Source organism: Coregonus clupeaformis, chromosome 13 (assembly GCF_020615455.1).
Source record: "Coregonus clupeaformis isolate EN_2021a chromosome 13, ASM2061545v1, whole genome shotgun sequence".
Taxonomy (NCBI): domain Eukaryota; kingdom Metazoa; phylum Chordata; class Actinopteri; order Salmoniformes; family Salmonidae; genus Coregonus; species Coregonus clupeaformis.
In genome coordinates, this window is record NC_059204.1 from 1119661 (window position 1) to 1132773 (window position 13113).

At 32.6% G+C, this 13113-nt stretch overlaps 1 pseudogene; it reads right to left on the bottom strand.

Moving 5' to 3' along the window:
* Nucleotides 1–8265: 8265 nt before the first annotated feature.
* Nucleotides 8266–13113, bottom strand: part of LOC121580181 — a 5857-nt pseudogene continuing 1009 nt past the window's right edge.

A 13113-nucleotide genomic window follows, 5' to 3' on the forward strand; every position in this document is an offset into this window, starting at 1 on the left:
GGGAGACTATGGTTAGACTATATGGATTTTGATATATATATATATATATAGACTATAGGGAGACTATGATTAGACTATATGATATAGTATAGTATAAGACTATATGGGAGACTATGATTAGACTAAATGGGATATATATATATATAGACTATAAGGGAGACTATGGTTAGACTAGGTATATATATATAGACTATATGAGAGATTTATGGTTAGACTAAATGGGATATATATATATATATAGACTATATGGGAGACTATGGTTAACAGATATATATAGAATATATATATATATAGACTATATGGGAGACTATAGTTAGACTATATGGGATCATATATATATACAGACTATATGGGAGACTATGGTTAGACTTTATGGGATATATATATATATATATATATATATATATATATATATATATATATATAATATATATATATATATATATATATATATAGACTATATGGGGAGACTATGGTTAGACTAAATATATATATATATATAGATTATATGGGGAGACTAGTGGTTAGACTATATGGGAATATATATATATATATATATATAGACTATAAGGGAGACTATGGTTAGACTATATGGGATATATATATATATAGACTATATGGGAGACTATGGTTAGACTAAATATATATATATATAGACTATATGGGAGACTATGGTTAGACTATAGGGGTATATATATATATATATATATATATATATAAGACTATATTGGGAGACTATAGTTAGACTATATGGGGTATATATATATATATAGACTATATAGACTATGGTTAGACTAAATGGGATATATATATAGACTATATGGGAGACTATGGTTAGACTAAATGGGATATATATATATATATAGACTATATGGGAGACTATGGTTAGACTAAATGGGATATATATATATATATAGACTATATGAGACTATGGTTAGACTATATGGGAAAAAATAATATATATATATATATATATATATATATAGACTATATGGGAGACTATGGTTTAGACTATATGGGAATATATATATGCAGACTATATGGGAGACTATGGTTAGACTAAATATATATATATAGACTATATGGGAGACTATGGTTAGACTATATGGATATATATATATATGATATATGGAGACTATGATTAGACTATATGGGATATATATATATATAGACTATATGGGAGACTATGGTTAGACATATGATATATATATATATAGACTATATGGGAGACTATGGTTAGACTATATGGGATATATATATATATAGACTATATGGGAGACTATGGTTAGACTATATGGGATTATATATATATACAGACTATATGGGAGACTATGGTTAGACTATATGGGATAAATATATATAGACTATATGGGAGACTATGTGTTAGACTATATGGGTATATATATATATATATATATATATATATATATATATATATATATATATATATATATATATATATATAGACTATATGAGACCATGGTTAGACTAAATGGGATATATATATAGACTATATGGGAGACTATGGTTGGATATATATATATATATATATAGACTATATGGGAGACTATGGTTAGACTATATGATATATATATAGATATAGAATAGATAGATAGATAGATAGATAGATAGAGATATGATATAGACTATGGGAGAATGGTTAGACTATATGGGATATATATATATATATATATATAGACTATATGGGAGACTATGGTTAGACTATATGGGATATATATATATAGACTATATGGGAGACTATGGTTAGACTATATGGGTATATATATATATATATATATATAGACTATATGGGAGACTATGGTTAGACTAATGGGATATATATATATATATATAGACTATATGGGGAGACTATGGTTAGACTATATGGGATATATATATATATATAGACTATATGGGAGACTATGGTTAGACGTATATATATATATATATATAGACTATATGACATGGTTAGACAATGATATATATATATAGACTATATGGGAGACTATGGTTAGACTATATGAGATATATATATATATATATATATAGACTATAGTGGGAGACTATGGTTAGACTATATGGGATATATATATATAGACTAGTATGGGAGACTATGGTTAGACTATATGATATATATATATATATATAGACTATAGGGAGACTATGGTTAGACTAAATGGGATATATATATATATAAGACTATATGAGACTATGGTTAGACTATATGGGATATATATATATATAGACTATATGGGAGACATGGTTAGACTAAATGGGATATATATATATATAGACTATATGGGAGACTATGGTTAGACTAAATGGGATATATATATATATATAGACTATATGGGAGACTATGGTTAGACTAAACCGGGATATATATATATATAGCTATATAGAGACTATGGTTAGACTATATGGGATATATATATATATATATATAGACTTATATGGGAGACTATGGTTAGACTATATGGGATATATATATATATAGACTATATGGGAGACTATGGTTAGACTTTATGGGATATATATATATATATATATATATATATATATATATATATATATATATATATATATATATATATATATATATATATATAAGACATATGAGACTATGATTAGAATATATATATATATATATAGATTATATGGGAGACTATGGTTAGACTATATAGATAAGTATATATATATATATAGTAGACTATAGAGACATGGTTGTCATATGGGATATATATATATATAGACTATATGGGGAGACTATGGTTAGATAAATATATATATATATAGACTATATGGGAGACTATGGTTAGACTAAATGGGATATATATATATATATATATATATATATAGACTATATTGGGAGACTATGTTAGACTATATGGGATATATATATATATATATAGACTATATGGGAGACTATGGTTAGACTAAATGGGATATATATAGACTATATGGGAGACTATGGTTGGACTAAATGGGACAAATATATATATATAGACTATATGGGAGACTATGGTTAGACAAATGGATATATATATATATAGACTATAGGGAGACTATGGTTAGACTATATGGGATATATATATATATATATATATATATATATATATATGGGAAATATAATATATATATATATAGACTATATGGGAGACTATGGTTAGACTAAAGACATATATATATATACAGACTATATGGGAGACTATGGTTAGACTATATAGGATATATATATATATAGATAATATATGGGAGACTAGATTGGCTCAGATAAATAAATATATATATATAGACTATATGAGACTATGGTTAGACTATATGGAGAAGTATATAGTATATATATATAGACTATATGGGAGACTTTGAATGCATGTTAGACATATAGACTAGTGGTTGGGCTATATGATATATATATATACAGACTATATGGGGAGACTATGGTTAGACTATATGGGATATATATATATATAGACTATGGGAGACTATGGTTAGACTAAATGGGATATATATATATAGACTATATGGGAGACTATGGTTAGACTATATGGATTATATATATAATATATAGACTATAAGGGAGACTATGGTTAGACTATATGGGATATATATATATACAGACTATATGGGGAGACTATGGTTAGACTTTATGGGATATATATATATATATATGATATATATATATATATATATATATATATATATATATATATATATATATATATATATATAATATAGAAAAGACTATGGTTAGACTAAAGATATATATATATAGATTATATGGGAGACTATGGTTAGACTATATGGGATATATATATATATAGACTATATGGGAGACTATGGTTAGACTAAATGGGATATATATATATATATAGACTATATGGGAGACTATGGTTAGACTAAATCGGAATATATATATATAGACTATATGGGAGACTATGGTTAGACTAAATGGGATATATATATATATATAGACTATATGGGAGACTATGGTTAGACTATTAGATATATATATATATAGACTATATGGGAGACTATGGTTAGACTATATGGATATATATATATACAGATATATGGGAGACTATGGTTAGACTTTATGGGATATATATATATATATATATATATATATATATATATATATATATATATATAGACTATATGGGGAGATATGGTTAGACTAAATATATATATATATAGATTATATGGGAGACTATGGTTAGACAGGGATATATATATATATATATATAGACTATAGGAGACTATGGTTAGACTATATGGGATATATATATATATATAGACTATATGGGAGACATGGTTAGACTAAATATATATATATATAGACTATATGGGAGACTATGGTTAGACTAAATGGGATATATATATATATATATATAGACTATATTGAGACTATGGTTAGACTATATGGGATATATATATATATATATATATAGATTAGATATGGGAGACTATGGTTAGACTAAATGGGATATATATATAGACTATATGGGAGACTATGGTTAGACTAAATGGGATATATATATATATATATAGACTATATGGGAGACTATGGTTAGACTAAATGGGATATATATACAGTGGGGAAAAAAAGTATTTAGTCAGCCACCAATTGTGCAAGTTCTCCCACTTAAAAAAGATAAGAGAGGCCTGTAATTTCATCATAAGGTACACATCAACTTATGACAGACAAATTGAGGAAAAAAAATCCAGAAAATCACATTGTAGGTTTTTATGAATTTATTTGCAAATTATAGTGGAAAATAAGTATTTGGTCACCTACAAACAAGCAAGATTTCTGGCTCTCACAGACCTGTAACTTCTTCTTTAAGAGGCTCCTCTGTCCTCCACTCGTTACCTGTATTAATGACACCTGTTTGAACTTGTTATCAGTTTAAAAGACACCTGTCCACAACCTCAAACAGTCACACTCCAAACTCCACTATGGCCAAGACCAAAGAGCTGTCAAAGGACACCAGAAACAAAATTGCAGACCTGCAGCAGGCTGGGAAGACTGAATCTGCAATAGGTAAGCAGCTTGGTTTGAAGAAATCAACTGTGGGGAGCAATTATTAGGAAATGGAAGACATACAAGACCACTGATAATCTCCCCCGATCTGGGGCTCCACGCAAGATCTCACCCCGTGGGGTCAAAATGATCACAAGAACGGTGAGCACGAAATCCCAGAACCACACGGGGGGACCTAGTGAATGACCTGCAGAGAGCTGGGACCAAAGTAACAAAGCCTACCATCAGTAACACCACTACGCCACCAGGGACTAAAATCCTGCAGTGTTAGACGTGTCCCCCTGCTTAAGCCAGAACATGTTCAGGCCCGTCTGAAGTTTGCTAGAGTGCATTTGGATTATCCAGAAGAGGATTGGGGAGAATGTCATATGGTCAGATGAAATCAAAATAGAACTTTTTGGTAAAACTCAACTCGTCGTGTTTGGAGGACAAAGAATGCTGAGTTGCATCCAAAGAACACTATACCTACTGTGAAGTATGGGGGGTGGGAAACATCGATGCTTTCGGGGCTGTTTTTCTGCAAAGGGACCAGGACGACTGATCCGTAAAGGAAAGAATGAATGGGGCCATATATCGTGGGAGATTTTGAGTGAAAACCTCCCTCCATCAGCAAGGGCATTGAAGATGAAACGTGGAATTTGTCTTTCAGCATGACATAATGATCCCAAACACACCGCCCGGGCAACGAAGGAGAGTGGCTTGGAAGACAACATTCAAGGTCTGGAGTGAGAGTTCAGATCTCAACCAAGAAAATCTTTGGGAGGAGTGAAAGTGTGTTGCCCAGCGATAGCCCCTCAAAACATCACTGCTCTAGAGGAGATCTGCATGGAGTGAATGGGCAAAATAAAAAGGGGAAAGAACTTTGTGAAGACTTAAGAAAACGTTTGACCTGAGTCATTGCCAATGAAGGGTATATAACAAAGTATTGAGGAAACTTGTTAAATTGAAAATACTATTTTTACATCATTTAAATAAATATAAAAATCCAAATGTATTGATTTTTTTTCCTCTTTTTTGTGTGATAGGGTGTAAAATGATGACAAAATTACAGGCCTCTCTGATTTTTTTTAAGTGGGAGAATCTTGCACAATTGATAGGATAAATATTTTTTTTCCCACCGTATATGTATAGATATATGAGATATGGTTAGAATATATGGGATATATTATATATATAAATATATATATGAATATATATATATATATATATAGACTATATGTGGGAGACTATGGTTAGACTATATGGGATATATATATATAAGATCTATATGGGAGACTTATGGTTAGACTAAATATATATATTGTGATGTTAACGAGAGGTGTGTCCTGGAGGGACGTTACATCCCCCTGAGGTGGCTGCAAACCCAGACAGCTATGGCTCCATCTGCTGGTAGTGGAGCGGGAACTCCACCCCTCTATGGCCAATAACCCTCCCACGCAGCTGAAAAAATGAGTGGAGGATGAGCTGAAGGTTTGTGGGGTGAAGAGACACAGTCTCCAAGCTGGGCTCCTGGAGGACAAGAGGTGCTGCACGTACTTCATGAGGAATATAAGGATTTTGGAGATACTTACCTCGGGAAAATACTCACCTTTGGATATATGCACCTGTGGAAACACGTGAGAGACATTTGGAAGGACTTTTGCTGGGTATGGCACACTAGCTGAGGATACAGTAAGGTGGGGAAGTATCTGAGCGAGTGAGAATTATGATTTTGGATGTGGAAGAGACATCCCTGAACTGTTAACCCCTTAAAGAGCACAAGAGAAAGAATTTTTATATTTTATTATAATTTCCCCAAGACCATAAAAAAAATCTTTTTGTTGGAACCTGTTCTTCACTACTGGAGAAATCCCCGCTGAAAGCTGTGACCTCGTGAGTACAGATGGGGGAGAATACGGGCAAGCCAAGGTAATAGTGCATGTAGAGGAGGATACGAAGGTTTGATCACCCAGTTTGGCAAGTTGACCACGACTGAAATGGAGGACATATTGAAAGCCCTGTTGTGGCAGCAAGCCCAGATGCAAGCAAACGTGGCTTTTGAGGAGCAAAAGAAAGCAACCCTAAGGCAGAGGAAATTGCAGTTGCAGAGACAGATGGGTGCTGTCCAAAATAATACCCGACAATAAAGGCAAGTGAATTTATATAGATGGGAACGATGACATTGAGGCATACCTGATGTGCATTTGAGGACGGCACTAGGGAAGCCTGGCAAGCAAAATGGGTTGGTTGTTAGCCCCCTTCTAACCGGAATCCGGAATGCTGTTGGGACCGGGTGACCAGTTACTGACTATGATGCCCCGAAGTTGAGAGATCTGAGAAGGATCACAAGTTTGGTGTGGTCAGCGCCACAGCTGGACCTTCCAACCAGACCAACCCCTCGGGAGCAGATGCATGAACTTGTCCGAATCGCAAGGAAATGGCGGGATAGCAGAGGAATACAGCAGCGGGGAGTGGTGGGAGGCCGTGTGGTGGATCGCTACTTCAGGTGGCGCCTTATGAGGCAAAACGTATCAGTCAACAGGCTGACACGGGAGAGGAAGCTGGGAAAAGTACCAGGCCACAGCGGAGATGCTGAAAGCTTCCCGAAAAGACCCCAGGAGGGGCGGCCCCACTCACAAATGGGAAGAATCCGGTCCAAAGGACCCCAAGGTCTCGAACCCAGCCAGCCAGGGACTCCTATCCCGGCCCAGGGGGGAGCCAGAAACAGGGGGTCAAGAAGAAAGTACACTCAGGAGGGGGGAAATGACAGTGTGCTACCGGTGTGGGGAGATGGGACATATCTCCTGGCAGTGTGGGAAACCAGCCGATGAACCTATGCCCACTGGGCGGGAGTCCTCCAGCTCAGCACCCACACACCGTTGCCTCGCTTGGGAGTCGAGATGGGGCAGATGAACCCCCCACCTGCCCGGTAACTGTGAATCACCATGATGTGGAGGTCTTACGGGATTCTGGTGCAGCCGGGCCAACCTGGCGCGTAAGGATTTGGTGGGGCCCAACGGTTGACCGGGAAAGTCCTCCCAGTTTCTGTGTCATGGGGACAATCCAGAGAATACCTCCCATTACTGAACTTAAATGACCAGCACACGGGGAACCATACACACGATGGCGGGTGGCGATTCCCTCCCCCCCCTGTGCCACACGGGACGAGACTGCCCAGCCTTTACCCACTCTGGAGAGAGTAGGAGAGGATAACCAGTACCTCGGAAACGGAGAGGCAAGACTCATCCTGGGAAGGCTTGAATGAAAACCACGGGGATAGGGATGGAGGTGCCAGACGACACAGAGACGGATAAGAATTGGACAAAGAACTGTCTGGTCTGGAAGGGGACCGGGAGAGGATGATTGTTAAAGCAACAGTTAGAATGAAGACAGAAGAAGAATCCAGTAAACCTCCAACAGAGCTAAGCAACAGGAGGAGCTGGAGAGGCTGGCAGGACCATCGAGGAGGGGGAGGAGACCCTGCGCAGTAGTAAGGAGGTCAGAAGAAGGCAGAGGAGAAAGTGTGGAGAACAAGATGAAGAATGGGAGGCAGAGAGAGAGAAGGAACTGAAAGCTGCTCAACAGAAGCTAAACTCCGGAAAAACAAGGCTGGATGCGCTCAGTAAGAAACTCAAGGAGAGACAAACAAAAAGAGGGAGCCGGTCTAGAGGTGGAGGAGTTGAAGAGAGAGCAGGCGGGCAAGCACCACGGCAATGGGAGCCCCCGGGGATGGAGCCGAAGGACGCGGTCCCGAGGAGGGGGATGTGTGATGTACGAGAGGAGAGTCTGGAGGGAGTAATTGAGGTGGTGCAAACCCAAATATGGTATCTGCTGGTATGGTGGGAACTAATGGCCAATCTTCTCCCACGCAGCTGAAACAAATGAGGAGGATGAGCTGAAGTTGGGGGGTGAAGAGGACACAGTAATGGGCTCTGGGAGGGACAAGAGTGTGCACGTCCACTCATGAGGAATATAAGATTTGGAGATATTCTACCTTGGGGGAAATACTCACCTTTGGATATATGCACCTGTGGAAATACGTGAGAGAGACATTTGGAAGGATTTTTTGCTGGGTGGTCACCAGCTGCAACGTGGGATACAGTGTAAGAGTGGAAAGTATCTGAGCGAGTGAGAATTATGATTTTGGATGTGGAAGAGGATATCCTGAACTGTTAACCCTTAAAGAGCCACAAGAGAACAGAATTTTGTTATATTTTTTGTTAATTTCCCAAGACCTATATAATAAAATCCTTGTTTTGTTTGAACCTTGTCTCCTTGCACTCACTTGAGCAATCCCGTTGGGGCTGAAAGGGTAGCCTCCCCTCGTGACGTACAATATATATAGACTGTATGGGAGACTATATAGGATATATGGGAAATATATATATAGACTATATATGGGAGACTATGGTTAGACTATATGGGATATATATATATATAGACTATATGGGGAGAATGGATAGATATATGGATATATATATATAAATATATGGGAGACCATGGTTAGATTATATGGGATATATATATAGTATAGATTATAAGGGAGACTATGGTTAGATTCATATGGATATGTATATATATACAGACTATATGGGAGACTATGGTTAGACTATATGGGGATATATATATATATATATATGAGACTATATGGGTAGACTATGGTTAGACTAATGATAAATATATATATATAGACTATATGGGAGACTATGGTTAGACTATATGGAAGATATATATATATAGACTAATGGGAGACTATGGTTAGACTAAATATATATATAATATAGACTATATGAGATATGGTTAGATTAATATGGGATATATATATATATATATATATAGACTATATGGGAGACTATGGTTAGACTAATGGGATATATATATATACAGACTATATGGGAGACTATGGTAGACCAAGGGATATATATATATATAGACTATATGGGAGACTATGGTTAGACTATATGATATATATATATATAAAAAATGGGAGATATGGTAGATATATGGGATATATATATATATATAGACTATATGGGAGAACTATGGTTAGACTATAGGGATATATATATATATATATAGACTATATGGGAGACTATGGTTAGATCAAATATATAATATATAGATATATGGGAGACTATGGTTAGATAAATGGGATATATATATATATATATATATATATAGACTATAGGAGATATGGTTAGACTATGTGAGGGATATATATATATATATATAGACTATATGGGAGACTATGGTTAGACTAAATGGGATATATATATATTATATGGGAGATATATGGATAGACTATATGGGAGTATATATATATGTATATAGACTATATGGGAGACTATGGTTAGACTAAATGGGGATTATATATATAGACTATATGGGGAGACTTATGGTTAGAATATATATATATATAAAAGAAATCTATTAGACAGAATATATATATATATATATATATATATAATATAATATATAAATAATATGGAGACTATGGTTGTACTATATGGGAGATATATATAGACTATATGGGAGACTATGGTTAGACTATATGGGATATATATATATATAGATATATGGGAGGACTATGGTTAGACTATGGGATATATATATATATAGTAGATATATGGGAGACTATGGTTAGATCATATGGGATATATAAAAATAAAAAATAAAAAATATAAATATATATATATAGACTAGTAGGGAGATCAAAGATATATGGATAGTGAATATATATATATAGACTATATAGGAGATATGGTTAGACTATATGGGATAATATATATAGATATATGAGACCATTATGGTTAGATCAATATGGGATATATATATATATATATATAGACTATAGAGGAGATATGGTAGATCATATGGGAAATATATATATATATATATATATATATATATATATATATATATATATATATATATATATATAATATAGAATATAGAGACTGTGACGGGATTAAATGGAGATATATATAAGATATATGGGAGATATGGTTAGGATATATGGATATATATATATAGAGATATGAGAAATGGATAAAAGAAGAGATAGTAGATAGATAGATAGATAGATAGATAGATAGATATATATAGATATAGACTATATGGGAGACTATGGTTAGATATATGGATATATATATATATATATATATATATATATATAGACTATATGGGAGACTATGGTTAGATTCATATGGGAATATATATATATATATATAAGACTATATGGGACTATGTTAGACTATATGTATATATATATATAGACTATATGGGAGACTATGGTTAGACTAAATGGGAATATATATGTATAATTATATGGGAGACTATAGGCTAGACTAAATGGGATATATATATATATATATATATGGGAGACTATGGTTAGACTAAATGGGATATATATATATATAGACTATAGGAATTTTATGGTTAGACTAAATGGGATATATATATATATATAGACTATATGGGAGATATGGTTGATAAGAGATATATATATATATATATAGATATATGAGACTATGGTTAGATTATATGATATATATATATATATATATATAGACTATATGGGAGACTATGGTTAGACTATATGGGATATATATATATACAGACTATGTAGGGAGACTATGGTTAGATTTATGGGAAAAATATATATATATATATATATATATATATATAGATATATGGGAGACTATGGTTAGACTAATATATATATATATATATAAGATTATATGGGAGACTATGGGTTGATAATATGGGATATAATATTATATATATATATATATATAGATATATGGAAGACTATAATTAGACTCATATGGGGATATATATATATAGACTATATGGAGACTATGGTTAGACTAAATATATATATATATATCAGACCATATTGTTAGACTAAATGGGGTATATATATATATATATATGACTATATTGAGACTATGGTTAGAACATATGGGGATAAAGATATATGAGATATGGTGATAAATGGGATATATATATAGACTATATGGGAGACTATGGTTAGACTAAATGGGATATATATATATATATAGACTATATGGGAGACTAAGTGGTTAGACTAAATGGGGATATATATATATAGACTATATGGGAGACTATGGGTTAGATATATGGGATATATATATATATATATATATATATATATATATATATATATATATATATTATATATAGAAAATTGTTAGATATATGGGACATAACAATATGGGGATGGTTAGACTAAATATATATATATAGACTATATGAGACTATGGTTAGACTATATGGATATATATATATATAGACTATATGGGAGACTATGGTTAGATTATATGATATATATATATATATAGACCATATGGGAGACTATGGTTAGAATTCATATGGGATATATATATATATATATATATATATATGGGAGACTATGGTTAGACTATATGGATATATATATATATAGACTATATGGGGAGAACATGGTTAGACTATATGGGATATATATATATATATATATATAATATATGAGACTATGGTTAGATTAAATATGGGATATATATATATAGACTATAATGGGAGACTATGGGTGATATATGTGGATATATATATAGATAGATAGATAGATAGATAGATAGATAGATAGATAGATAGATAGACTATAATGGAGATATGTAGACTATATGGGATATATATATATATATATATAGACTATATATGGGAGAGTATGGTTGAGATATATGGATATATATATATATATATAGACTATATGGGAGACTATGGTTAGATCTATATGTGGGATATATATATATATATAGACTATATGGGAGACTATAATTAGACTAAATAGATATATATATAGATATATGGGCATGTAGATATATGGGATATATATATATATATATATATATATATATATATATATATATATATATATATATATATATATATAGATATATGGGTAGAATTATGGTTAGATAATATGATATATATATATATATAGACATATGGTTAGAACTAATAGGATATATATATATATATATAGATTATATGGGGAGATATTATGGTTAAATAAATAATATATAAAT